Here is a 26,833-nt window from a genome sequence, read left to right on the forward strand (position 1 = left end):
TTACACATGAGAGCATGCCAGTCTCTGTTCCTGGACATGGGTGGGGGTGAGGGATGGGTGCTGATGCCAGGTACATATATGGTAGCCATGTCTGTGTGCCTGACCTGCGTGTCTGTGACTTGTGAATGCTATGGATGCATGACACATGTGTGTGACAATGCACAGATTCACTGATGCAGCCTAGTTATCCTTGTATCCGCTGTGTTTGGGGTGTATGAGGCCTGATGGATGTGACTGAGGTGAAGTGTGCGCATGTGATAGGCATGACCCATGATGCATGTGAGTTCCCTATCATTGTATGTTTCAAGAGTCCATTGGACATGTATGGAAATGTCCATGGCATGCCCCATGCCTGTTACTGTGTGTGTTTTGCCTGGACTGACCCATGTGTTGTGGAGGGACATGATGGAAGTGTACTTTGACAGTGGTACTCATCTGCTATTGCTTCCTGTCTAGGGGACCATTGTACAGTACCCTGATGCTTGTGTTCTATGTCTCCCTCTATGCAGCGGCTAGTGAAGAAGAGGGCGGAGACGGCGCTGTGGAGCAAGGCGGCGGGGATGCCCCCACGGCTGCAGCGGAAGGGGTGGGTGAGCCCCCACAGGGGCCTGCTACGGCGGAAGACGGTGAGGAGCCATCCAGGTTGGTGGTTTCCACAGAGGAGGAGGAGGCCGCCACTGAGGCACACATGGGGCCTGGTGGGGGCATCCCTGCTGGTGCAAGTGGTGCAGTCCAGGGGCAGGGGCAGGAGGCAGCACAGGTCACCGTGGAGGGGCCTGTGCATGTCGCTGTCCCTGACCCTGTGAGTGCACCACCATGCACCAGCAGGGATGCCCCGTCCCAGGCCCGTCCGCAGGTAGAGGGGATGTCCATGTCACCTGACTCCCCTCCACCTGTGGACGAGGGGACCCGTGGCCGTATGGAGAAGGTCCTGATTGGGGTTGCGATGCACGCGGGTGCAATTCGTGATGACGTGCGTGCTTCCCGGGAGGAGCACGCACGTCATCACGAAGAGCACCGTGCCGACGTGGCCAAATTGGGATCTTCCATGTTCGGGGGTTTCCTGCATGTGTCGGCCAATCTGACGGCCCTCTCCTCCTCTGTGGAGGCTATACGCCGGTCGTTCTCCTTGCCGTCTTCCGGCCCAGATGCCACCAGGGCCCCCTTTGGACCTGCCCTGACCAATGCAGCCAGCTCGGTGGGGATCCCATCCCTGCCACAGTCGGGAGTCGGAGGTCCAGCAGGGGTGGACACCACAGCAACTGTACCCCAGCAGATGGAGGATGTGCCGGCATCATCAGGCAGGGCACGTGCACGGCGGCGTCGGTGGATTTCATCAGCCTGGATGCCGTCGTGCTGGCAGAGGCAGTTGCGTCGGAGTCAGCAGCAGAGTCAACGTGGGAGGCATCATGGCTCGGGGCCATCAACATCGGAGGGGCAGGCATCGGCCGGAGGGCAGGAGGACCCAGGACAGGAAGTGTCTTCCGTGTGGCTGCGGTTGGGCCAGCAGATAGGTGCGTAGCGGCGGCAGGCAGAAGAGGCGTGGCTCACGATGGTCAGGGCGGAGAACTCCATGCGGAGGGCCCTGAGGCGGGCCGAGTGCCTCGAGGCAATCCGCAGGGGGTTGGAGGAGCAGATGGCGTCGTCCCTGCGGACCCTCGGGGCCATGGAACAGGACCGCCTCCGGGACATAGACGAGGAGTTTGATGATGCCCTGGCCCGGAACACCACGGAGTGAGCCGCTGGACTTGCCCGCCGCCTTTGTATATAGTTCTTTAGTTTTAGGTTTCCTTTGTTTCTTCTTATGATTTGGAGTCGACGGACACTGCTCTTTTGTATATAGTTGCATTTTAGTTAGGGTTTTTTGTAGGTTTCCTTTGTTCAGTTGGGCTCATGGACCCTTGGATGTTTTGTACATAGTTCTTCATTGGATTGTTTTAATTTTTTTTTTTTATTTATTCACCATGGAGCAATGGTCTTTGCATTTATTTTTCTCTCTCGGATTGATTTTATTTTTAATGTGACTTTGGACAACATTTTTTTGGATTTGGATTTGTAGTTTTGATTTTTTGGACGGACATGCAGCTTATCTTTTTTTCATTGCCATTGTAGTTTGTTTCATTTCATTTGCATTCATTTTTTTTTAATACAATTTTGTTTTCATACTTCACTGTGTGGTATCATCTCATTGGTTTCATGCATGTCATGTTGGGTGTTTTCCCATTCAATTGCAACCAGTGTGTGTGACGGACATGGGTTCATTTGCTTTATGAACATTGGGGGTGTAACATGTAATTTCCATTTCCATGTGGGTGAATGGGTTACTTGGTAGGGCCTTTTGGCTGTGGAGGCTGACCATAACGCACATGATTGGGGATTGTGAGGACCTGGGTGCAGGGGGACATGAGTGGGGGCCTGGTGGAGGGTGCACCTGGATGCTGGGGGGTGGGGGTGCAGGGGGACATGAGTGGGGGCCTGGTGGAGGGTGCCCCTGCACTGCTGAGGGGTGGGGGTGGTGGGAGACATGAGTTGGGCATGAGTGGGGGCCTGGTGGAGGGTGCCCCTTGAATGCTGGGGTGTGGGGGTGCAGGGGGACATGAGTGGGGGCCTGGTGGAGGGTGCCCCTGCACTGCTGAGGGGTGGGGGTGGTGGGAGACATGAGTTGGACATGAGTGGGGGCCTGGTGGAGGGTGCCCTGCACTGCTGGGGGGTGGGGGTGGTGGGAGACATGAGTGGGGGCCTGGTGAAGGGTGCCCCCGGATGCTGGGGGGTGGGGGTGCAGAGGGACATGAGTGGGGGCCTGGTGGAGGTTGCCCTGCACTGCTGGGGGGTGGGGGTGCAGGGGGACATGAGTGGGGGCCTGGTGGGGGCTGCCCATGGTGGCTGGGGGGTGGGGGTGGTGGGAGACATGAGTGGGGGCCTGGTGGAGGGTGCCCCTGGATGCTGGGGGGTGGGGGTGATAGGGGACATGAGTGGGGGCCTGGTGGGGGATGCCCATGGTGGCTGGGGGGTGGGGGTGGTGGGAGACATAGGTGGGGGCCTGGTGGGGGCTGCCTATGGTGGCTGGGGGGTGGGGGTGGTGGGAGACATGAGTGGGGGCCTGGTGGAGGGTGCCCCTGGATGCTGGGGGGTGGGGGTGCAGGGGGACATGAGTTGGACATGAGTGGGGGCCTGGTGGAGGGTGCCCTGCACTCCTGGGGGGTGGGGGTGCAGGGGGACATGAGTGGGGGCCTGGTGGGGGCTGCCCATGGTGGCTGGGGGGTGGGGGTGGTGGGAGACATGAGTGGGGGCCTGGTGGAGGGTGCCCCTGGATGCTGGGGGGTGGGGGTGCAGGGGGACATGAGTGGGGGCCTGGTGGAGGGTGCCCCTGCACTGCTGGGGGGCGGGGATGCAGGGGGACATGAGTGGGGGCCTGGTGGGGGCTGCCCATGGTGGCTGGGGGTGGGGGTGGTGGGAGGCATGAGTGGGGGCCTGGTGGAGGCTGCCCCTGCACTGCTGGGGGGTGGGGGTGATAGGGGACATGAGTGGGGGCCTGGTGGGGGATGCCCATGGTGGCTGGGGGGTGGGGGTGCAGGGGGACGTGAGTGGGGGCCTGGTGGAGGGTGCCCCTGGATGCTGGGGGGTGGGGGTGATAGGGGACATGAGTGGGGGCCTGGTGGAGGGTGCCCCGGATGCTGGGAGGTGGGGGTGCAGGGGGACATGAGTTGGACATGAGTGGGGGCCTGGTGGAGGGTGCCCCTGGATGCTGGGGGGTGGGGGTGGGGGTGATAGGGGACATGAGTGGGGGCCTGGTGGAGGGTGCCCCTAGATGCTGGGGGGTGGGGGTGCAGGGGGACATGAGTTGGACATGAGTGGGGGCCTGGTGGAGGGTGCCCCTGGATGCTGGGGGGTGGGGTGATAGGGGACATGAGTGGGGGCCTGGTGGAGGGTGCCCTGCACTGCTGGGGGGGTGGGGGTGCAGGGGGACATGAGTTGGACATGAGTGGGGGCCTGGTGGAGGGTGCCCTGCACTGCTGGGGGGTGGGGGTGCAGGGGGACATGAGTGGGGGCCTGGTGGGGGCTGCCCATGGTGGCTGGGGGGTGGTGGTGGTGGGAGACATGAGTGGGGGCCTGGTGGAGGGTGCCCCTGGATGCTGGGGAGTGGGGGTGCAGGGGGACATGAGTGGGGGCCTGGTGGAGGGTGCCCCTGCACTGCTGGGGGGTGGGGGTGCAGGGGGACATGAGTGGGGGCCTGGTGGGGGCTGCCCATGGTGGCTGGGGGGTGGGGATGGTGGGAGACATGAGTGGGGGCCTGGTGGAGGCTGCCCCTGCACTGCTTAAGGGTGGGGGTGATAGGGGACATGGGTGGGGGCCTGGTGGGGGATGCCCATGGTGGCTGGGGGGTGGGGGTGGTGGGAGACATGGGTGGGGGCCTGGTGGGGGCTGCCCATGGTGGCTGGGGGGTGGGGGTGGTGGGAGACATGAGTGGGGGCCTGGTGGAGGGTGCCCTGCACTGCTGGGGGGTGGGGGTACAGGGGGACATGAGTTGGACATGAGTGGGGGCCTGGTGGAGGGTGCCCTGCACTGCTGGGGGGTGGGGGTGCAGGGGGACATGAGTGGGGGCCAGGTGGGGGCTGCCCATGGTGGCTGGGGGGTGGGGGTGGTGGGAGACATGAGTGGGGGCCTGGTGGAGGCTGCCCCTGCACTGCTGGGGGGTGGGGGTGATAGGGGACATGCTTGGGGGCCTGGTCGGGGATGCCCATGGTGGCTGGGGGGTGGGGGTGGTGGGAGACATGGGTGGGGGCCTGGTGGGGGCTGCCCATGGTGGCTGGGGGGTGGGGGTGGTGGGAGACATGAGTGGGGACTGGTGGAGGGTGCCCCTGGATGCTGGGGGGTGGGGGTGCAGGGGGACATGTGTTGGACATGAGTGGGGGCCTGGTGGAGGGTGCCCTGCACTGCTGGGGGGTGGGGATGCAGGGGGACATGAGTGGGGGCCTGGTGGGGGCTGCCCATGGTGGCTGGGGGGTGGGGGTGGTGGGAGACGTGTGGAAATTCCTGCGCATGTACCCGGCCAAATCGCGTGTGGAACTTCCCGCGCACCCCTGAAATCCACGTACCCTTCCAAATCGCGTGTGAGACTTCCCGCGCACCCCTGAGATCCACGTACCCAGCCAAATCGCGTGTGAAAATTCCCGCGCACGTACCCGGCCAAATCGCGTGTGGAACTTCCTGCGCACCCCTGAAATCCACGCACCCTGCCAAATCGCGTGTGAGACTTCCCGCGCACCCCTGAGATCCACGTACCCAGCCAAGTCGCGTGTGGAAATTCCCATGCACGTACCCGGCCAAATCGCGTGTGGAACTTCCCGCGCACCCCTGAAATCCACGTACCCTGCCAAATCGCGTGTGAAAGTTCCTGCGCACCCCGCAATACACGCATACGTTATTTTTCAGTCAGCGGGTGTCCGTGTTTGTGGGTACCCCTTTGCACGTCATTTGTCCTGGAGGGCCACAGTATAGGACATTCATCATAGCTGTATATATGTGCTATTTGTTGGTTCACATTTTGGCGCACATTTATTACAGGCGCAGAGACGCTACCGCCTGCTTTCTTGTGGCGGCCTTGTTTGTACCTGTGCGCTGGTTTGACCGTGCGCTTTTTTGCCCTATTCAATTCCATGAATACGTGTTGTAGGCGAGCGTGTGGGCGTTCCGTGCACTTGCACCCTGTACTTCCCCCGTGACGCCCACATTTTGGCAAGTTGTTCCCCATTCCGAGTGTTACGCCCCGTGTTCCGCCTACTTTTGTTGTGTGCGCCGCGCTATGTGCGTTAGATGGCCTGTGCGCCAACGTGCGCCGCACACTTTTTTTTAGCGCACATCCGATGGTTTTCTCGCGCACGGCCTTCCATGAATCGATGTGCGCTGCTTTTCGTGCGATTTTCGCACTTGCACTGCGATTTTCGCTATTCCACTGCGAATCGCACGTTTTTGGCCACTTGCGCCACGCTAATTATTCCATGAATCGGCTTGTTGATCTTTTTAACTAAAACTGCAGAAACGGGCCTTAATGAAAGAACAGATTAAATGCAAGATTTTGTCTATGCAACGCACTAGAAGGAAGTAAGAAATGATTGTCACCTTTGGTTGGGACATATACACTGTGTCCTGTACCGGGCTTGACGCACTGGATGGATGTAGATGGGAGCTATTACTTGAACTTTTGTATTGGGTAAGTAAGTGTTTGTGCGCAGCATCGCTGTGGTGGAACTGACTTGGGCAGTGTGTTTACATTGAAAAGGAGCAGACGTACTCAAAAGCATATTAATTTCCATTGCGTAACAAGTGAAGACGAAATTTGACCATTCGAAAAGAACACGCCAAATAGATAGAATGATGTTGCTATGAATATAAATTGACACGTGATTCAGCCAACAACAGGTGTAAGGTGGTACTAACGGATGTTGCCGGCGAGTCGATGCAAGACGGAAGGACGTTTCAATCAAAGAGGCAGACGAGACTGCAGCGAGGACGCGGCATTTGAAAAGAACGCCGGAGCGAACAACCCGGAACCGCGAAAGACTACGCGGGAAGAGGAGCTGAATGACCAATGTAATCCACTAAGGTAAAACAGCCCATACCCGCTCGACCCTAGAAATGGCCCAAATCTGAAAGTAAATGCTGGAACACACGGTAGACATAATAATATCATAAAACCCAACTAACTGAATTTTTTGCTGTGTTAACTCTACAGGACACTGTTGTCCGGAATAGAGTGATGTCCGCCTAAGCGATCAACAAACCCCTTGGTCACAGCCATTATTAGAGGTCCTGCCCGACAAACTCGAAAAGAAGAACAGACAATCCTCGCTTGATTAAAACTCGTGATAACTGGAAAACGAAGATGTATGCTGAATAAGGTAATACTTAGTACTTACTGGGATATTTAGACCAGACCCACAGAAAGTACAAGGTTGGGATTAGAAACCAACATAACAGCATTCTAATCTTATGTTGCTCTAGAGAGGGAATGGTTTTTCGAAAATCAACTCCATAGTAACCAAATAGAGGAGAGAAATAGAGACGGCAGGAATAGAGCTTACAGCTACCAGCATGGGGAAGATCACTCCCTCTACATGGAATGGAGTTATTTATTTAGCCCTAATTACTCACAATTTTTAGACATAGAAGTCCATCATGTGGGTATAGAGAGAGGACTCCCTAATAGGGAGAGTAAATAATGCCAAATATGTACCAATGTGATAACTAATTACTAACAAGTATATGAGGGATGTAACGATGGAGAAAGAGAGAAAGACGATAGGGACGATCGTACCCATCGTTAAATGCAATAATAATGCTAAATAATGTATGAATTACACTACATTACTAGAGTGGTGAAAATTGCATTGAGAATAGACTACATATGGGTGTCACACTCCCTCTTGGGGCAAATTGCATACATGGAGGTGGAGGCAATAACATTGTCAGACCATGCTCCCATTACACTAAAGATCAGAAGGAAGCTGGGCCCTCCATGGTTATGTAGGTGGAAATTCCCTGCATATATATTTAAGGACGGCAAGCTGAGAGAGGAATTAGGGGAAGAAATAGAGGAATCCTTCCAAACTAACGAGAGTCCAGAAGCCAACCCCCACATGATATGGCACTCGTTTATGGCTACAGTTCGAGGGAAAATAATAGCGATCAAGACCAGGAGGGATAGGGAGCATAAACCATGGAAGAGGAGTTAGAAATCAAACTGAAAACGGTAATGCTGAAGATGACTTTGGGGATAAGTGAAGAAAGCAGAAGAGAGTAGAGGGCGATTAGGGGCCAACTAGAGACCCTTCAGTGTGGTCGTGCAGAACGCTCACCAGCCCGTCTCAAACAAAGGTACTACGTGAAAGCGAACAGGGCTGACAAGCTAATGGCAAGAATGCTGCGAAAGGAAGAAAGGGAAAGGACTATCCTAAAATTAAAGATGGTGGTGGGGTAGAAATCTCCGACACATCAGAAATCATGTTGGAGTTCACAATGTACTACACCGCCCTATATAAGTCAGACAAATCTTCACCTAGGGCCCGATTAGATTAATTGGAGGGCTGTAACCTACTCAGAATATCGTCCCAGGAACGGGCAGGTCTGGAGAAACCCATTACACTCGAAGAGGTTAAGAATGCTATTTCGTCACTCCCAACCAATAAGACCCCAGACCCTGATAGATTTACTACTGACTTCTACAGGACTCTCAAAGACCAGCTGGCCCCTCGTCTAACTTCCCTGGCAAACCACTTTGGGGTGGGGAAGAGATATCTCCCGCTACTTAATGGGGCAAAAGTGGTCCTCCTAAACAAGACAGGGAAGGACGCCACGTTATGCGGTTCTTACAGATCGATAATGCTAATCAACACTGATGCGAAAATCTATACCAAGATTCTAGCGAACAGATTGGAACACTTTCTGCCGCAGCTGGTGGATACCGACCAATCGGGATTTATTAAAGGCACGCAGACCCACGACAACACCTGCAGAATCGCCCACAAGATCGAAAAAGTTAACAAAGCCCACACTCCCACTCTACTTGTCGCTTTGGACGTGGAGAAAGCATTTGATAGGGTGGAGTAGCGGTTCCTACTCTACACCATGGGCAAAATGGGCTTTGGGGAAGCCTTCTTAGCAAAAGTGTCTAGTAACTACCGTGACCCTTCCCTGTGCCTCCTTGTCAATGGGGAACTCTCAGCCCCGGTAAGGGTGTCGTCGGGAACTAAGCAAGGATGCCCCTTGTTTCTATTCCTCTGCGGTCTACACTTAGAACCACTGCTAGGTAAGATAAGAGACATGAAGGAAGTAGAAGGAATCCCGGTTGGCCATAAGGAGCATAAAGCCTCAGCATTTGCAGTCTGCACGTTGTAACAATAATGAACCCAGAGAAGTCACTCAAATCCATAGACGAAACACTGGCGCTCTTAAGAGAGGTCATGGGCCTGAAAATAAACAGGAATAAATCAGGCATCCTGGACCTCTCTGTCCACTAGGACCCCAACTGGCCCATAAAGCTGGGGGTTGCCCAATAGCCCTTTAGGATGAGTAGCAGCACACGTGAGATGGATGGGGATGCAGATTAATACTCTAGCATCAGATCAATAATGACAACTCAATAGTTTGTCAAAGGGAGTCTTTTTAATGACAAGTACAAAAAACGGGGAGTTCATGAACATCAGCAATCGCTCGATCTTCCTTCTCGCTTCAACACCTCCAATGAACTTCATATAAAATACATCTTTTATACTAAAAACTCTTAATTACTGATGTGTAACGCTTAAAATGTTGCATGCAATTCTATTGGTTATGCGAAGGTAACTTTAATATAGGTACTGTATCTGTATATGGTAACGAAGTGAGGGGATTGGATAAACAGTGTCAGGTGGGGCATCTAAGCCCTTCCTTCAAAATGGCTGCTGTAGACGTCACTAAAAGTACGACGTCTCATTGGTTCTACTAACTATAGGACACTAGATTACTTGGTCCACTATGATTGGGTTGGCATCAACCCCGCTCATACTTTTCCACCAGCCTAGCAGCGTGCAGAATAGCCGGCCAGGTGCAGGGAGCTCATCCACTCCACCAGCCTCTCTCCAATTATTGCAACAATCACTCATCACTTCAGTGATCATGTGTCAATTATTTCTTTGTATTTTGGCCTCGAGATTGCGTCTTGATCTGGAAAAGTGAAGGCGTCTGGGCATGGCACAACTCCATGCGTAGGTACGTAAGTTTCATCCCTTCTGCTTGCTCGGTCACGTGATTCCGACACCGTGAAATTGTCTTATTCTCCATGCAATTTGTCTTTGATTTAATTTTGCCAGCCATCTGCCTCCTGTGGCTTATCTTGACCTTTCAGAATAGGATACTCTGTTCCTCTCTTCATTAATTGTATCCACTGTTGGGCTATTTCAGCTGGTACGACCGTGGCTTCTTGGCATGACTTGCCTTCATCTGAGTTTTTCTCTGTCCTTAATTCTCAATTTTCCTGCTGCAAAGCTCTCCTCGTGAGACCTTAAGTAACCTTTGTTGGTTCTGCTCTTGTGCATAGTGGAAGTATACTTATATAAAGTCCTTTTCTTGAGGTAGATATGTATAGGTTGTGCTTGCCGCACTGTATTTTACTACTAAGCTTTAGCAAGCCTCGCGATTTTCTTAGCTTCTTGCGGTTCCTTGCATATTTACACGTGTAAACTGGCTGAATATCTTCATCACGCTCATGACATAAGTTTCTAACATTTGACATTGTTATTTCACTTTAAATTCAGGTTGTCACTATTATATGGTGTTTCATCTCTTTTCATCATTCACAGGTCATCATATCTTCTATGTGTGAATCAGTCCGGGTTCTTGTTATGTCACCATTCGTCTTCTTTTAGGACTTTCTTGGCTTCTTCAGGTATTGCGGAGTGTTTGGGAGTTTTCTATGTGGCTGACCCCCTGCTGGATTGTGGTGCAGTACCTCTACTAGCTCTACTAGCGGAAGGAGGAGTATCCTGATAAAAACTCCACTCTCACGCGGAGTGTCGCAGAGTGTTTGGGAGTGTTCTATGTGGCTGACTTCCTGCTGGATTGTGGTGCAGTACCTCTACTAGCTCTACTAGTGGAAGGAGTAGTATCCTGATAAAAACTCCACTCTCACGCGGAGCGTCGCAGAGTGTTTGGGAGTGTTCTATGTGGCTGACCTCCTGCTGGATTGTGGTGCAGTACCTCTACTAGCTCTACTAGTGGAAGGAGGAGTATCCTGATAAAAACTCCACTCTCACGCGGAGCGTCGCAGAGTGTTTGGGAGCTTTCTATGTGGCTGACCCCCTGCTGGATTGTGGTGCAGTACCTCTACTAGCTCTGCTAGTGGAAGGAGGAGTATCCTGATAAAAACTCCACTCTCACGCGGAGCGTCGCGGAGCGTCGCAGAGTGTTTGGGAGTGTTCGGGAGTGTGCGGTGGTGTGCGGTGCTGCAGGCAACAATGGACTTCACCAAGCCGCAAGCTCCCTGCGTTAGCCCTCAGACGCCATTACCTCGAGCAAGGCTGCGGCGGCTTCATTCAGCGCCTGCCCAAACTGCCTGTACTACAGCCATGACACCAACATCTACATCAGAGGATCAAACGGTATGTGGCTTGTCTGGGGGAGGGGGAATTTATGGTCCGCTTGCTGATCTCACAGCTGCCATTACGCCTGATGTTACGCCTGCTGCCTGTGTTTGCTTATTTACAACATCACGACAGAATGTTTGCCAAGTGAAGAGACATGCTGGTTGTGGCGCTAGGTTCGACCCGTTTGATCTGAACATGATAACAAAAGCGCCCCTGAAGTCAGCCTTGACCCCCCCCTGGTCCTACCGTGTTTGAGCCGCCCTTCGATGGTGGAGTAACCAAAGCCCCGCTGGCTGCGACGGCTTCCGTACTATCGGTGGCGGGTTGCCCGCAGAGAGGAGAAGGGTCCGGCGGTGAAGGCTTCTGCCCTGGCGCGTCCTGCTGCTCGGGAGATGGACAGCCGACCTTGACGAAATCAGCCAGCAGAGTGATGCGGCCCTCGGCAAAAGGTGGGGTCGGGAGTGGGGCCTCGAATGTCCACACTGATGATGCTCACGGAGCTCCCTTCGGCCATGTCTGGTATGTAAACACTCAGATAACCAGACACACAACTTTAAGCACATATCCCGTCCTAAAAGCTGCCGCGGATCGGGACATTCTGCTCAATTATGACATGCTAATGTCTAAACTAATGTCTCAGCCCCTCACAGCCCCCCCCTTCCCTGAGAGTTCTAGCCTGGAGAAAAATTCAAGAGTGCAATAAAGTACAACATTCTTGAAATAATGAAAAAGTAAACCAACTTCTCCAGAAAAAATGCTTAAGTCCACACAAAAGCGAGCGAGCGACTTATGAGGAGTAACCTGGCTTAAACAGCGACAATCTCTCTGACCCAAGAAGGAATTTGTCAGTTGAAAATCAAACACACGGCATCTTGAACTCTGAGACAAAATCCTTTACTGTATTAAACAAACAATTCCCTCAGGAGCAAGTGCAGTTGGGAAAAAACCCTAAAAGTGCCCCACGGCAGGAAAGGCGAAACACGTTATTCATAGCAGATAAATTAATTGAAGACCTTAAAAATATTAATGCTAGGATGACTCTCTCGCCGTCCTTGAGTAACACAACACAAACTGCGGGACATGCAAAGAGCACGAAATCCTCCCTGATCTCAAAGGAAACAAATGCAGTCACATGTGGCAAATTATTGGGTGAAAGAATGGAACACCAAAGCTCTCAACAAAATCCTTATCGCCCCAATAAGAGGAGAAGAATAATGTCAAATTTCAGCCCAGAAACCATTTTCTGCTCATAGAATCGAAAAAGGTGTAGTACATCTACTCAAAAGAATCAAAGCGATACACAAAGCGAAGCGATGGAACCAAAAACACAAGGGACAGAGGAACAGAAAAGCGTAGTGTCTGACTCGACCGAGTCAAGTGAAGACATCTCATCTGAATCAGATTGCAAAAGGCCTACAAGAGGCGCCTATAAAAGGAGACATCCAACTACCAAGAAAAAACATGGCCATAAACAGGATGCGAGTGGCCTACAAACAGACTGTTACGACCTAGTCGAACAAGTGATAAATCAGTTGAGACCTAACATCATCTCCGCATTGACAATAACAGTAGCACCACTGATAAAATTATACAAACACTTGAATGAGAGCCTTAAAGACCAAATTACGCTCATGGCATCCGTAAATGGCAAACTAATAAACATGGACGTCAAACATAATGTTATGAAAAATCAATCAGCAAACAACTTGAGAAATAATGATGCCTTTGTTGCCCAAATAAAGGAGCAATTAAAAAACAGTGCAGATGACAAACGGCTTCTAGCGGAGCTGGCATGGGAGGCTATCAGGATCTTAAAAAACCAACAAATGATTAATGAAGACATTTATCCGTCAAGAGCTGTAGAAGGTGCTACAGCAACCAACGTTGAGAAAATAAATAATAAGCAGCAAACACAAGACGACAAAAGCCAACTTAGTTCAAGATCAGTAGACCGATCTAGCGTAATAGCATCGACGGATTTATCAACGTCCAAAAACAATGTGTTATGTTTAGTGGAAAAAAGACCCACAACCATGGTGAGGCCGTTGAGATCTGCCCAGACGAAAAGATTATTGACCTGGAAATTACTTTGGATATGCCCGAATCAAACCAGCCTTCTACCTCAGCAATTACTGAGGTTCAAATGAGAATGGCGGAGACTACCCACGACTGTAATCCCCAGCAAACACTTGAAAAAAATGGAAAAAATCAAACGTTTGCTATTTTTGACAAGACCAAAAGAGAAAGCCTAATTAAAGAAGGAGCAATAAAAAAATACCAACAAAACAGACTAAGAAAACAAAAAACATGCCAAATAAAAGGAAAGTAAATAACAAAAATGTGAATAAGTTCTTAAGAAACATTAAATCATTAAATGTCACGATCCAAACAGACTTAAGCAAGTCTGCACCAAGAGATCAGGTGTCTGAGTCGGAAACCCAGATCACAAAATCTCCAGCTGCGGAGAGGAATGACGAAAATCAAGCATCCATACACAAATGTGATGATGATGACATTCAAATAATAGAGGAATTAGCTAACCTATCCACTTACGATTCAAACGAAGAAGACCAAGTATCGGATGAAGAACGCAAAAACGAGCAAAAATTGACATCAGGGTTGCACAGTTGTAACAAAGCGTTAATCAAACAACACGACAAAATAAAACCATCTAGAATTTGTATAATAGAAATAACACCAGAAAAAGAAAAAAAGCGTTTGATTCAGTTCCAGATACCAGAAGAAAAACTCAAATAATAAAGAGGTGCGTGACTCTAGACGAAAGATGGGCACCACAAAACTTATTTCTTACTGAGAAGAAGGAATGTGCTCAGGAGAGACACCAAAGTGTAAAATCTAATCTCCGTGAGCTGAGTTATGGAAAAGCAACGGAGATAAAAACGATTTTATCGAATAAGGAAAGAGACAAGACACGAAACGAAAAGGTTCAAGAAGATTGGAGAGAGGATAAAAGATCACCATTCGCCAAACAAAAATTGTTGACAAAAAAAAAAGCAGGACATAACTTCTAACTTTTGTCTCCTCTTGGAACAAAACTTCTCATCAGATGATGGCCTGATTCTAAACAGGTATAACGTGCTCAAACTTCTGAATCATCTCCCCCGGCTTCGTTCAGTAACATCGAACGATATAAAAATGGTTGAATTTATACACGATGAAATTACTGATCGTGTATTATTGCATATCTATTCTCGCGCCATCAGAGATATAATTGTTGAGCACTCAGTCGATTTTGAAGACCTAGGTTTTAGGATATCGGAGCCACGGAGTGAGTCCCCAAACATAAAATCTAAAATCATGCATCCAGAAATCGCAAAAAGATCTGAAGAGTTGAAAGAACAAAGAAACACAAAATCCCTTCAAACAGTTACAGTTAAAAGAAGCCTGAAGGATCAGGAAGAAAGAGAAGAAATGTCTCCGGGCAGTATGGACAGCTGTCAACCTAAAAAGCAAATTAAAATCACAATTGCTTGTACAGAAAATGAAGCCTGTTCACAAAGCACGACAGAGAATAAATGAGAGCGAAATGATGACGAAACAAGTTGGAATTGGGTGGCAAGGTCCTTAAACTGTAAAGGAAATCAATAATGCCAACCAGAAAATACATCAACGACCCTACATGTAGGTGCATGGAACACTAGAGGCTTCATGCACCTGTTCAATAACAGTCTGGGAGGCCTTGAACCATTACACATTATTTGTCTCCAAGAATCCTGGCTCCTCAATGAACCAGTGGTAGAAGGCTATGAAATCGCTTGGAATCCAGCGATCAAACAGCCAAAAGGGAGACCAATGGCAGGGTTAGTGACACTTGTAAAACTGAATCAAGGTCTAAGTATAACAAATTGTGTGAATGTGACCCCATATATCCAATACGTGGCCGTTGCAATAAAAGCGACTGGGGAGAACAAAGAAATAATTCACATAATAAACTTATATTGGCAACATGAAGCCTGAGATGAATGGGAGTATGGCGACTTGATTGGAGAGTTGATAGACTTTATATTGTCAAACGACGAGAACGCAAGGATCATACTCTGTGGCGACCTTAATATGGAATGTTTGAAACGTATGAAATCTCAAGTACAAACAATTCCTCTAAAGTCAAAATCAGAACACAAGAAACTCTGCCTAATTGTGGCATGGGAAGAGGAGATGGAAGTCCGAGGATTGAAGATGCTAAATGGATGTACGAAAGGAGACATCCCCCCCAAGGCGACCTGGAGAAATAATAATTCGGAATCGATCGTCGACTATTTTTACGTCTCAGAAAACATAATTTCGGACATCGAATCATTAAAAGTAATTAGTATGCAAAACAGTGACCATGACTTCATAAGAATCACCATACGAGGTCATAAAAGGAAACTGCAAGCGAGATGGTATCACGATGTCACCAGTAATCCAGGCAGAAATCGGCTAAAATTAAACGAACACCATATTATGCTAATGATAAATTCATTAACAAGAGAAATAACAAAAACAAACACGGATCAAATTGAATATCCAGTGTTATTACAAGCATACACAGTAACCCTTCGTAATAATGGCTTAAACAACTTCAAGAGGATTCATGTCCATGAAAGAGAGATACTGGCTAAAAAACGTGACCTGAGGAAAAAAATCAGGAGGGTACAAAAAAATTTAGACAGGAACTACTTGAAAGATAAAAAGGAGTTGCAGAAAACATATAAAAACTGGTTGCGGACACACAAGAGTATGATGATTCAAAATGATGCAGAAAAAATGATACAAATACTAGTCAGAATAAATGGCCGAATGTTCTGGGAAGTCATAAACAACTTGGCTGCGCCCCAACAAGCTATTCAGACTAACACGGTGAATGAAGTGACATGCTCCGAGCACTTCACAAATGTATTTACTAAGAACACCGACAGCAGGTACATCGAACCAAATCCATCTGTAGCCTGGGAGTTTACCATTGAGAAGGTGGATATTCTGGAGAACATTAAAAAGCTGAGCTCATCTCGAGTTCCCGGCCCCGATGGCCTCACAAACCATTTACTGAAATTACATCCTGAGGCATGGGCCGAGTTTTGCTTTATTTTGTTTAAAAACATCATTGAGGAAAAAAGAATTCCCAACTCTTGGAAAAGTGCCATCATCATACCCATTTTCAAGAAATGTGTGAGAACAGACCCAAAAAACTACAGACCAATTTCCCTTATGGGTGTTATTGGAAAGATCTTTGCAACTCAATTACTATTACAACTGACAAGATGGATAAAGGATGCAGGTCTGGCTGATCATCGCCAAACCGGCTTTATAAAAGGCGTTGGTTGTGGACTGAATCTCATGATAATCAACCTTATGAAAATGGAGGTGATACGAACAAGATCAAAAGTTTATATGGCCTTTGTGGATCTGGCTCATGCTTTTGATGGTATCAATCGCAAACTTTTATGGTCTAAACTTAACAAATGGGGCTGTGCATGGAGTCTGCTGGCTGCGATCAAACAACTATACACTGATGCCACCATTAAAGTCAGACTAGACTCGCAAGGAACGCTATCGGAACCAATCCAAACATCACGAGGTGTGAAGCAGGGTGCCCCCTTGGAGCAACCCTGTTTAGTGCCTTCATCTCAGACATCGGAAGGGCGTTTGAATTAACCAGATCATTTGCCCCGAAAATAAATGGAAGCAAAATTGACTACATCCTATATGCGGACGATATTGTTCTTATGGACTTAACCCCCATTGGGTTACAAAGGAAACTGACAGCCCTAAAAGAGTATACTGATGCAAACGGCCTTGAGATCAACCCAGCAAAATCCGAGATATTGATACTGCAAATCTTTGTTGGAGCCAATGACCAACGCAAATTTAACTGGAAACTTGAAAGTCAACCAATGCATCTTGCAATGGAGACTCAGTACCTTGGTGTGATAATAAACTCCAGTATAAATGACCAGAACATGATCACGAAAATTCGCCGAAAATGTAAGTCATTAACAGCTCAGGGAATCGTACTGAACAAAAAGTATGGGAAGTTCACTTTGAAACCGATCATTGCATTCTACAATTCAAAGGTCATTCCAGCCTTGATTTTTGGTGTCGAAGCAATGTTCGGTTGCCCGGCAGAGATATGGTCCTGGTGTGAGAACACATTTTGGGGAAAAGTTCTATTATTGCCTAGGGGGACTCCAACTGCTTGCATTTGATATGAGCTTGGACTGACTTCAATCAATGCAAGGGTGATGTGGAACATGTTATCAGTTTACAGAAAAGTCCTGGGAGCCGACGATCTCCCACAATATCGGATTCTTCGGAATGATGACAGCAGTACTAAAACAACTATACTGCAAATGTGGAAACAAACGTGTATGAACATCCTTACCCAGTTGCAAACAGAGCAAGTGGTACTGGTACAGAATCCGAATGCTGTAAAAAAAAAACTGTGGGAGCAAGATTGGTGTGAAAATCAAGATCAAAGAGCAGCGCATAGATGCATGAAAGAAAATGCGACAGAACAACGAGCTTATAACACCTTACCAAAATACCTTCAAACCTTTCCATGCAGCAAAAGAAGATCTTTTTATTTTAAATTCCGAATAAATTTGTTCAAAACTAAAGTAATCATGAGCATCCAAAGCAAAGGGAAAGATGTGTCAGAAGAGTGCAGATTTTGCAAAAAAGAGAGAGAAACGTTGAAACATCTTGTTCTATATTGTGAAAAATTAAGAGTCTTAAGAACGGCCTACTTGGGACAGGGACTCTACAAGAGGCCGAACTTACACAGGGAAGACTGGTGGAATTTGATCTCAGAAGGCACAGATTTTAAATTAGTTTTCGCCTTAACATATTTTCTTGAAAAATTAGAAAGAATTATGATAGAAACAACTTTGACTTAGCTCACTTAGTGCTGAAAAGACTAGAGTATGAGTACTCGATTCTTGTTGGAATAATCGAATATTGAGATCTTATTTCCATTATCATGTGTTCACGATGTTCTGTGTCAATTGTTTTCTTTTCCTTTCTTTTCTTTTCTTTCCCTTCCCCCTCTCTGTTAGACGTTGATCCTCTCTCTCACATTGCTTTCTCCTTGCTCTTTTTATTCACCGTTTTACTTAAGGCTTCATTAAGTAATGTATTTCTTAATCATCTATTTTTAAAAGTTTGTAATGAACTATATAAAAATTTAAATAAATAAATAAATAAAATTGCATTTTGACAACTGTTGTTCTGTCTCACTTGTCAATATGGTTCTCTCAATTGGTACCTCACTGTCCAAGGTCTCTTATGTGCAGGTTGTTCAATAGGTGCTGTCAGTCTGATAGGTATTGGGCAGAGTCCCACTGCAGCTCTCTGCTGGTTTATTTGCTCATCATACGTCACATATTTCGGCATGAACTTTCCCGGTAATTCAAAATGGCCGGTAGGGGTCTGAATTGTGTTTGGGACCTCCTCTACACTCCCCCCTCTGGGTGATTCATCGACCACTTTCACTTCTTCCTTTGTATCCATCTTTTCAGCTTCCTCTGTATTCACTTTTACTTCATCCTGTGGGTCCACGTTTACTTCATCTTCTAGGTTCACACATGAAGGTCTAAAGAAATTTCTCTTTGGAGTCCATATTTTTACGACTCCCTTCAGGCTTCCTGCTGTTCTCACATGCTCGCCCTTATCCCATGTCATAAATTGACATTGTCCATTTGGACTGCAATAGATCCATCTTCCCACATAGTTTCTGGGTTTCCTTGGATACCGAAACTTGGTTCCTTCTGGTGCATGAATGCTCCCTTTCACAAAGTTTCTTATTTCTTCATCAGTCAGGTCTTTTGGCTTCCATCCCGGTTCAATTTCAATCATGATCTTCATCCCTATGGCCTTTTTCGCAGTTTTCTGGCACTGAGAGATTATTATCTTGATAACACAGAATCCGAGCAATATCATCATTAGTAGGGCTCCTAGGAACTTGAATGCATCTGCCATACTTTGTGGAAACCATGAAAATAGTGATCCAAGCCAGCTATCGTCGTCTACTTCGTCAGCTTCATCGATAATCTGATTCTGTAATTTCGTCCGCATACCTATGGCCTCTGTTAACGTTCCATTTTCTTCGTTGTGGGATGGTATAAATATGCAACATGATTCTCCAATTTTTGCACAAACTCCTCCATCCATAGTTGTGATCATGTCAAGGACATACCTGTTCTGTAGAGTCATTAGTCAAATTGCCCTCAGTTCTTCTCTGATTGCATTAAATCCATTTATGGTCGTGTTGATGGTCTGCAGTAACTCCCATCTGGTTATCTGCAACCATTTAGTATTTGCTCCAACCTGAATTCTTGGCATGAAAATTAAGGTGAGCATGGAAGAAGTCTGACTGAACAGTCTATGTTCATATGGGATAGCATCAAAAGCTTCTATGGATTTGGCAGAAAAGTAATTCTCTCACTTCATTCGGCTCATCAGTTCCACAGATCTCCTTTTCCTCAGGTGAGCATCTGCTTTCGGGAAACTGTCAATATTCAGATAACTTTTTGGGATCACCAGTGCTGGAACATGGACATTCACTATTGTGCATGTACCTCCCCAGTTTCTCGGCAGCCTGATATATGCTTTAGATCCACACACCCAATAATGATCCATGATCACTGCAGTACCGTGTACCATTACTGGAGCGTCAAAGACTCGGCCACAATTCTGATTCTCCCCTATCTTTCTTGTGCCATTATTCCGGAAGCAGAATTTCGGATACTCCAATGGCACTATCTGCAAGAGTCCTCCTCTGTCTTTGACCCATATCAAAAGTTTAGCAAGTTTTGGTCATAATGGCTTCCATCCATTTCACACTATGTTGATAGTGGGCTCGTAGTGACCGAAGTCCATCCATGCTCTGTAGATCACTACTCCTTTCTCCCATCCTTCTGGAGAAAGCACTGTTCCCCAAATTTGCATTTGGCCTCTGTTCTTCAACTTTCAAGCTTCTTCTGGCATCTTCCCTTGAATGTTCAGTTTGCGATTTGCTTCTCCTCTGATCTCTACTCCTTTAACTCCAGGCTTCGCATACCTGATCACGATGTGATTTGTTTTTCCATTGTTTCTTGTCTTTATGTCTTTGATATAATCGTCATCATTTGGATCAGGCGCTTGAGTTGGCCCATTTCATGTGAGGCATCACTTCCCATGAACTGGCCTCTGGTCATGCACATTGCTACATGTGATAGACAGTGGGCCTCATTACAAGTTTGGAGGCAGTCATGGAGCTAGTAGCTCCATGGCTGCCTCCAAATCGGGCTCCTTTCCCGGGTTCCTGCAATGGGGATTTACCGGGTCATTCCAACATAGGAGGACCCGGTAAGTCCTCCTTGCAGGAACCATTCCCCATTCTCATTTGAGCCCCCATAGGGCTCAATGGGAATGGGGATGGAGGTAACAACGGGCACATTATAAGTGTCCCGTTGTTACCTCCCTCTTCCCCTCGCGGGACCCGGAAAGGACGCCTGGTTTTACCAGGCGTCCGATCCGGGTCCCGCGATGGGAAGCTTGTACTCAGCCCTGACGGAAGGAAGGGGGCCGGTCCCGTACCGGCCCCCTTCATTCCGTCAGCGCAAACCTCGTAATAAGGCCCAATGTGTTGTCTGTAAATCAATTTCCACAGCTACGAAGACCTTTGATTTCCCTATGCTGTAAGGTATGAGAGCACAAACAAAGCATTCAATTAAGCGAAAGAATAGTATGATGACAAGCCCATTCGCTCCTTCTTCTGCTTGGGACATTTGTTTTTTCCTCTCTTCATTCCATAAGTAGGAGGAACTGCTCGGTGATCACAGTGAGCAGCCTCCTTATTGTCTTTTCATTTTCAGGGTCTTGAAAAAATTCAGTGATGCTAGTGAGTCTTCCCACTAGTGACGGGTAGGACCTCAAGCCTAGGTCAAAATAGTTCAGAACGTCTTTAGTGATGTCACTGCTGTGGGACACCATAAGTGAGTCCAAATAATGCTTCTGTTTGGAACAAGTCTGAATACTGTATTTTCTTCCAGTTTGTGTGTCCTCGATCAAAATTTGGCATATCCTTTTCTTATCAATGCTTCAGCATGCCTCAGTCCAAAGTTCAAAGTCAACAGAATATGTTGTAGCTTTTACGTGCAATTCTCTTCTTCACCCTGCAACTAGGATGCACAGAGTGTCTGTATTTTTATGTCCTTATCCCCTTTTTTTTGCTCAGAGGAAATGTCCAATTTTAAGCCACAACTTGTACAAAGGTTCTTTATCCTTGTTTTGCCTGTCATGCGTCCTTCTTCCTCGTCATGGATCTCGTCTGCACGTGCTGTGGTTCTTCCCCATCGTCTGTAGTCTCTACGTGTTGGGGTGCGGGCAGGGGGCCTTCTCTGATGTATGTTTATGTTTATAAGGTTAATAAAGCGCTTTAATCCAAAGCACTTGTATGGCTTAATGTCACCCAGAAAGAGCCAAGATCTTCTTCCTTCTCGCTTGACTGCAGAGGGAGTGACGTTCTCCACTCTGAATGGACCATTGATCCTCGGCTCAACCCACTTCTTTCTCGTGTGGTTTCTCACCAGGACGGTGTCCCCAGGAAAAACTGGTGGTAGACGTAAACTTTGAATTGGGTCTGTTGTAGTATCTCCTTCTGCATTCTGTGCTGCGCTGCACCCTTTTTGTGGTCGCTGCAGCTGTTACAGTAATTACAGTAAGACAAGATGTCATGCAATTCAAGTAATTTTGCATTTCAGACCCTAAGATTTCTCCTGTTGGCTGGGCAGCACATCTAGCTCTAGCTCGGGGGGGGCCAATGGAGTGTACATCCTTCTGCCTGTTGCTATTTCGTGCAGCGTAAGATGATGGTCAGAATCATCTGGTTTCTGAGTGCATACAGTGCCAGTGGAAGGCAGTGCAGCCATCCCTTCTGTACTGGGGAGACTCCCGGCAGGCCCATAGAGCCGAGGTTTGCTCCGGAATACTTTAAGATGAGATAGCTGCACCTTTGAGATGGATGTAGGTGCAGATTTATTATTCCAACACCAATCAATAAGGACAACTCAATGGTTTGGCAAAGGGAGTCTGTTTAATGACAAGTACAAAAAACAGGGAGTCATAGAAATCAGCAGTGATGCGATAGTCCGTCTCGCTTCAACTCCAACAAACTTCATACAAAAAGTAACATTTACACTCAAAACTCATCATAATTGACGTGTAACACTCAAAAGTTAATATGCATTTCTATTGGTTAGGAAAAGGTAACTTTAATATAGGTACTATATCTGTATATGATAACGGAGTGAGGGGATTGGATAAACACTATCAGGTGGGCGTCTAAGCCCTCCCTTCAAACATGACTATTGTAGACATCACTAAGAGTACAATGTCCCATTGGGTCTGCTATATATAGGACCCTACATTATTTGGTCCATTGTGATTGGGTTGGTATCAACCCCATGCATACATTTCCACTTTACTTAGCAGCATGCAGAACGGTCAGCCAGGTGCATGGTGTCCCTTGATTCCCCTTGCCTTTCTTCAATCAATCATTTCTTTAGTGGCTATGTGTCAATTAGTTCACTGTGGTTGGCCTCGAAACTGCATCTTCTTGTCTCGAAAAGTTCTGATATCTGTGTCTGGGCGGATGCCAAGCGTAGGTGTGGACTCGTGCTCCTTCTCGCTCGGATGGTCACGTGCTACCCACACCGTGAATTTTCCGAGTTTCTCTCAATGTGTGCATTTAATTCTTATTCGGCTGGCCACCTGCCTACGCCTTCTTATCTCGACCTTCCAAAGACAGGATATTCTGTTCTTAAGTTTCAATTATGTGAAGCTACTGTTCGTTCCTTCAATTGGTCTGACCTTGGCTCTTCCTGGTGCAAGTTGCATCTGCTGAGTTTCGATTCAGCCGTCTCCTCTCATTTAGCTGGAATATGAATTTTGTCCTGTTTGGCCTCTAGTAACCTGAGTTGATTCTGTTTTTTGTGTAAGTGGACTTGCACTTATAAAACTGTGCTTCGTTTTGAGGTAGATTATGTATAATGGCGCTTACAGCTCTATTCTTCTACTTAGCTGCAAGCCGCACTGTTTTCTTAGCTTTCTTGCGGTTTCAAGCATATGTACAGGCGTTAGCTGGTTGAATGTCTTCATCCTGCTTACAGCTTAAGCTTCTTTATATTTCAACATCGTTCTCTTCTTCTAGGTTCACGATATCCTTATTCATGGCATTTCGTCTCTTTGTGTCATTCTTGTGTCGTCATATCTTCTATCTGCGAGTCCGTCCGGGCCTCCGTGTCGTCACCATTCGTCTTCCATCAGGGCCTTTTTGGTTTCTTCTGGGACGGTACTTAGGCAATCTTCATTTCGTCTTATTTGCTGGTAGGGTTTTCTCAATGGATACCTTACTCTCCATGGTTTTCTGGGTATTGGTACTTCAACAGGTGTTGTTCTTCTGATAGGCACTGGCAGAGCCCGACTGCGGCTCTCTGCTTGTTTATTTGCTCATCATACGTCATATATTTTGGTGTGAATATTCCTAGTACTTCAAAATGGGCGATGGGAGAGCAGGCTTTGTTTGGGACTTCCTCTACACTCCCCCTCTGGGCGATTCATCGACCACTTCCACCTCCTGCTTTGGATGCAATTCACTTGATTCTTCTATATTTATCTTCACTCCATCACCTGGGTTCATTCCTTCTTCATCCTCTGGGTCTGTACATGATGGTTTGAAGAAATATCTTTTTGGAGTCCATATCTTTATTACTCCTTTTAGGTTTCCTGCCTTACATGTTCGCCTTTATTCCATGTCATCAGTTGACATTGTCCATTTGGGCTGCAGTAAATCCATCTTCCCACATAATTTTTGCGTTTCCTGGGATAAAGAAACTTTGTACCTTCTGGTGCATGCCTGCTGGCCTTCACAAAGTCTCTTATTTCTTCATCAGTTAGATCTTTGGGCTTCCATCCTGGCTTGACATCAATCATGATCTTCATCCCTGTTGCTTTTGTCGCAGTTTTCTGGCATTGTGAGATTATTATCTTGATAATGCAAAATCCTTTTTATATCATCACTAGCATGACTCCTAAGAACTTGAATGCATCTGCCATCCATTGTGGACCCATGAAAACAGTGATCCGAACCAGCTGTCATAATCAACTTCATCGGTTTCGTTGATCATCTGGTTCTGCAGGTTTGTCAGCATACCTATTGCTTCTGTTAAAGTTCAATTTTCCTTGTCGTGAGATAGCATAAATGTGCAACATGATTCTCCAATTTTTGCACAAACTCCTCCATCCATAGCTGTGATCATGTCAAGGACATATCTGTTTTGGAGAGTCATCAGTCAAATTGCTCTTAACTCTTCCTTAATCACATTGAATCCTTTTATGGTCGTGTTGATCGTCTGTAGCAATTCCCATCTGGTTATCTGCAACCATTTAGTATTTACTCCAACTTGGATTCTTGGCGCGAAGAGTGTCATGAACACTGATGAGGTGAGGCTGAACAGCCTGTGTTCATATGGGATCGCATGAAATGCTTCTTCTGTTTTAGCAGAGAAGTAATTTTCTCTCTTCATTCGAGTTATCAGTTCCACAGATCTCTTCTTTCTCAGGTGAGCATCTGCTTTCGGGAAATTGTCAATATTCAGGTCACTTTTTGGGATCATCAATGTTGGAACATGGACATTCACTACTGTGCATATGCCTCCCCAGTTTTTTGGCAGTCTGATGTATGCTTTGGATCCACTTGCCCAATAATGATCCATGATAACTGCAATTCCATGTACCAATCCTGGAGCATTAAAGATTCATCCACAGTTCTGATTCTCTCCCATCTTCCTTGTGCCATTGTTCCTGAAGCACAATGTTGGGCTTTCTAGTGGCACTATCTGCAAAGGTCCTCCTCTGTCTTCGACCCATGTCAGCAGTTTTGCAATTTTCGGCCATAATGGTTTTCACAGTCTTTGTGAGTTTTCAATTGCTTCCTTGCAGGCTCCGAGGACCATCCATGCTCTAAAGATCACTACTCCTTTCTCCCATCCGTCTGGTGAAAGCACTGTTCCCCATATCTGCATTTGGCCTCTGTTTTTCCAAATTTGATCCTCCTCTGGAGTTTTTCCTTGGATGTTTAGTCTCGGGTTTACTTCCCATCTTATTCCTGCTCCTTTAATTCCAGGCTTCTCGTACCTGATCACATGATTCCTAGTATGAGCTCTGTTTCTTGTCTTAATGCCTTGGATATAATCATCTTCATCGGGATAAGCTGTTTCAGTTACTCGTATCAGTGAGGCATCACTTCCCATGAACTGGCCTCTGGTCTTGCAAATTGCTATGTGTGAGAGACAGTGTGCTGTTGGGGCATCAATTTCTGCAGCCACAAAGATCTTGGACTTACCCATGCTGTATGGTAGGAGTGCACAAACAAAGCATTCTCCTTCAGAATTTCGTCTTCCAACTTCCTTCATGTGCTGGTACCAAATGTTGTTTCCCAGTTGTGCTGTACTATCCAGGTAGTCGTTCCGTTCATTGTCATCGCCATGCATGCTTCTCTTGATTCTCAAGGTTTTCATGTAGTTTGCTATTACTACATCTCTGAATGCGTCTATATGGCTTTTTCTTGCTGGGGGTTCAGGTATCCTGGTCCATGGTGCAGGCCTCCTCATCTGCGCCATTTGAGTGGACAAGAGCCTGGCAGCTCTTTCCTTCTCTTCATATATCTTTTCCCTGCTGGATGCAAATGCTCATGCCAACTAGCCTGACGCTGGTCAGGTATATGGCTGTATTGTGGAACTGGTACTTGTCCCTTGTGATGGAACGTATATGCTTGGTAATATAGTCTCTGCGGTTTTGTTCTTCAGCTCCTCATGCAGCTTCCTTGCTCTGGCTATGTTTGGAAATAATGAGTCTACTATTAGTTGTGTCCTTGCAGAGAGTTTTTCTGAGTTGGCCCTTAGTTTCTTGAGAGTCTCTGATATGACTGCTTCTGTTGGTCTTCCTTTTAACTCTTCTCGTTTTCTCACAACATCTTCTGTGAAGTTTCTTATGGCGGAAGTCTCTTCTTTTCTGCTGCTTTGGTTTGTGGTGCTGTAGTCATTGACACTAGGCCTGTTCCGTGTACATTCAGTGTTTTCGTACATGTAGTTGTCAGTGATTTTACTTAATTCTTTCCGTGCTGACCCTGTCTCTGGCTTTCCTTCTCATTTGTTACCACAAGTGTGTGTGTATCATTGCTAATCACATCCATCTCAAGTTCATTCACTCCACCATCAGATCTTCTAGGGACTGGAATGACTATATAAGGTCTGGGGACTTTTGTGGGTTTCATGTGTACATCATTAGGTGGATGTACTGAAATTGGAATGCTTTGTGCACCAATAAAGAATGCAGTTCTGATCATGACAATAAAATAATAATGACTATGATACATAGGAGAAAATGAAAGACGGATTGACTACCCCTCTCTTTTAGTCTTGTATGGATCTTAAGTGAGAGTTAAGGGCCACCTAACTGCGTCATTGGTTAGGAAGTCGCTTGGTGGAGAAAAATTGCACTGAACGCTGCAACTTGTAACAAAAGTTCTATCTCTTTAATGATTATAAAACATCTTAAAATACATTTCAAAATTGATTCTCAATCATATCATTCATTCTACATTCATCTCATCTAACAGGGGAGTTCTAAAGTTGAAAAAAGATTATTATTTTTTTTTTTGGCATAGCATTTTA

This window comes from Ambystoma mexicanum, chromosome 1p, assembly GCF_040938575.1.
Source record: "Ambystoma mexicanum isolate Mex_15411 chromosome 1p, UKY_AmexF1_1, whole genome shotgun sequence".
NCBI classification, from domain to species: Eukaryota; Metazoa; Chordata; class Amphibia; order Caudata; family Ambystomatidae; genus Ambystoma; species Ambystoma mexicanum.